The 2,927-nt window shown below is 35.1% G+C and overlaps 1 long non-coding RNA gene across 1 annotated transcript; it reads right to left on the reverse strand.

The window, feature by feature from the left end:
- Positions 1 to 1,436: 1,436 nt before the first annotated feature.
- On the reverse strand, positions 1,437 to 2,710 carry LOC138125267 (uncharacterized). Its single transcript, XR_011157391.1, has 3 exons — positions 1,945 to 2,710; positions 1,804 to 1,892; positions 1,437 to 1,542 (listed from the first exon to the last, which is right to left on the reverse strand). It is a non-coding gene; the product is annotated as an uncharacterized lncRNA (long non-coding RNA).
- Positions 2,711 to 2,927: the final 217 nt, after the last annotated feature.

Raw genomic sequence — 2,927 nt, forward strand, 5'->3', positions numbered from 1 at the left:
TAGAATTTTTGCAAACAGTCTTGTAAAGAACGATTTTGAGGTAGGCACCTACATATACACCTATGAATTTTGAGCTAACACTTCTAAAATGTTCTTTACATTGAATACATACAGATCGACCAGAACAGCTTGGCTAGTGACGCAGTGGACTGAAATCCCTCCCACTAGCGAAGCGCACTTGTCTGTTGGGTCTGGAAGTGTTGAGATCGTGTACAAACGGGCGAAAATCAGCGCTTCAAGCTTCAAGTGAACAGAATGTCAGGGCTGTTTTGAGCAGACTTGCTTCGTTGAGTGTACCGTACCTACAACCATAGCCATATCCTTGTCTTACAGAGACTCGCTCGTTTCCTCTTGTGCGCATCTCACTCGCCAAGCTATTCTGGTCAAGCTGTACATATACCTATATACTATCCCTCCGCCACCCGGCGGCACGGCAATTTTGCCGGAGTACATACACTATTACGAATATTACTATCAAGTAATAGTGCAGTGTTTATCAACATAATTGCCGGCGTCTCGCCTCCGCATTTTGACTTTGTTATATATATGTATTACTATTTACTAGTAAATTCTTTGAGAACCATTAACTAGGTAGGTATGTATTTATTGTAGAATAATCGTCGACGTGGAATATTGTTAGGAGATAGTGGATACGCCTGTACCCGTTACATGTTGACTCCTTTATTAAATCCAAGAACTGCAGCTCAACTTGCTTATAATGCAGCTCACAAAGGCACAAGAGTAAAAGTTGAATGTTGTTTTGGGCAGTGGAAAAATATGTTTAAAGCTTTGAGAAGAGGTCTTGAAATTAAGCTGTCAACCTCAAAAATATGTATAGTGGCGATGGCAGTTCTATATAACATAAGGCTGAACCGAGATAATGACTTTGAGGATGATTCTGAAGAAGAATCAAGTGACGAAGAAGAAGCGGATCTGCCAAGACCTGTTCATAACGGTCAAGGGGGAGGTTTACTGTTTAGAAACCACTTTATAGAAAGATATTTTAGGCATCCCAGGCAATAGTTTGGATGTATGTATTGTAGATATAATATAAGTTCCTACCTACCTATTTATACTAAATTTAGAGCACAAAAACAAACATCAGTAATAGCATTTAATTTTGGTTCAAATGTAAAGTTTATTTTTATCAACAACAATAATTAGAACAATCACACAACAATTTTTAGCTTTATTTATTTGGTCAATAATTTTTCTATTTCAAATTTAAGTTTTTTAATTTTTAAATCTTTTATATATTTTTTTTTCTGTTCGTTCTCGATACTCAAATTTAGTTGCTCTAACTGCAATTTATGACGTTCCTCTTCGTTTTTCAACTTTGTTTGTATTAATTGCATTTCTAAATTTACTAGTTCATTATTTTTTTGAATCTTTTCATTAATTTGTCTTTCATGTAAAGAAACCATTTTAGATTGTGTCTCTGTCATTGGAGCAATTTTTCTTCGCTTGGATTGTGGTAATTTGGTAGATTTTGGAGAAGACTTTGGGGGGATACTTAGAGGACTTTGCGGGCGAGGATTTTCACTGAAAATAAAATAAAGTTGAAAAATTATGGGTTTCATTTACCTAAAAACATTTAAATATATTCAAATATATTTTATTGCTTACAGTGGATACCTAATTGTAAGTTAGAATACCTGAAAAACTTATAGACCAACAAATCACTATACAAATTTTCACATCTACTCGTACTTAGGTAGGTCGGTATGTAGAACTAATTATTCATTTTGAAAGTGTCATTTATTTTGAAATAGTCCAGACTGTGCTTGTTGGCCCTCTACTTACCTCGAAATAATTAATCCTGTATTTGGATCTACGAGGCCTTCCAAAGTGAATTCGTCTCGAGATTCGTCTCCTTCATCTATAATTATATTCTAAAAATATGAAAAACGTGTAAAAAACGTTGATAAAAAATAACAAAGTTACATTCAGGCTCCTATCATCCGAATCTAACAGTGGTTCATCTTCTTCGAAGTCGATTGGACAAATATTTGCTATTGCCCACTCTAATTCTGTTGGTTCTGTTGAGGGTCCGGGACCACCTCCAGTTTTTTTAAAATACCTTTTATAAGCGCCCACTGCAGATTTCGCCTGTTGTTTAAATCTGTAGTAAGCACTTCGCAAGTTACTTGGATCTCTTTCGACCCCAATTTTTCTCATATTATGGGATAATTGCTCCCAGAGCTGTTTCTTTTTTTTATTGCATTTGGGTTCAGAGCTTTTGGACTCCAGAACATCCTTGTGATCTCTGACGAAATCAATGATAATAATTTTTTCTTCTTCCGAAAATTTTTTTATTCTGTCTCTTTTACTCCTATAAACAAATTATGTGTAGATACTAGGCACGATTAAGGTGTTACAGTATAGATACTTACATTATTACACTCGTTAATTAACAAACAATAATAATTAACACAAATTTTAAAATTTGAACGTAAATCGACAGCGCATGTCAACTGAAATTGAAACTTTAAACAGTAGCGTCCCCATGCGGATATAATTGAAATTACACGCGCTGGCAGCGTTGCCAAACATTGTTTCCTTAAAGAAGGTATTTAGTTAACGAACGTCTTAAATAGAGGAAATCATAACCCTTTATTTAAATAATTCTCTAAACAGTTGTTTAGCCAAATCAATTATTTAGATAAAGACGCGTTAATGAAAGTTTTAACGAAAGGGAAATCATACGGCCCACTGTCTTCATAGTCGTCGGTATCGCTGTTGTCGCTTTCGCTGTCACTGTCTTCTCCCAAATTAATGATCATTTCGTCGACCACTGTATCTATGCATCGGCTCTCTGGAAATAAATTCTTCCTCAAACTTTTTAGCCCTATTACACCGTTTTTCCCACTCTTCGACTGTAAATTCTAAATTCTTCTAAAAAATTGTCACACAATTTTATCACATCT

The sequence above is a fragment of the Tenebrio molitor genome, chromosome 3, assembly GCF_963966145.1.
Source record: "Tenebrio molitor chromosome 3, icTenMoli1.1, whole genome shotgun sequence".
NCBI classification, from domain to species: domain Eukaryota; kingdom Metazoa; phylum Arthropoda; class Insecta; order Coleoptera; family Tenebrionidae; genus Tenebrio; species Tenebrio molitor.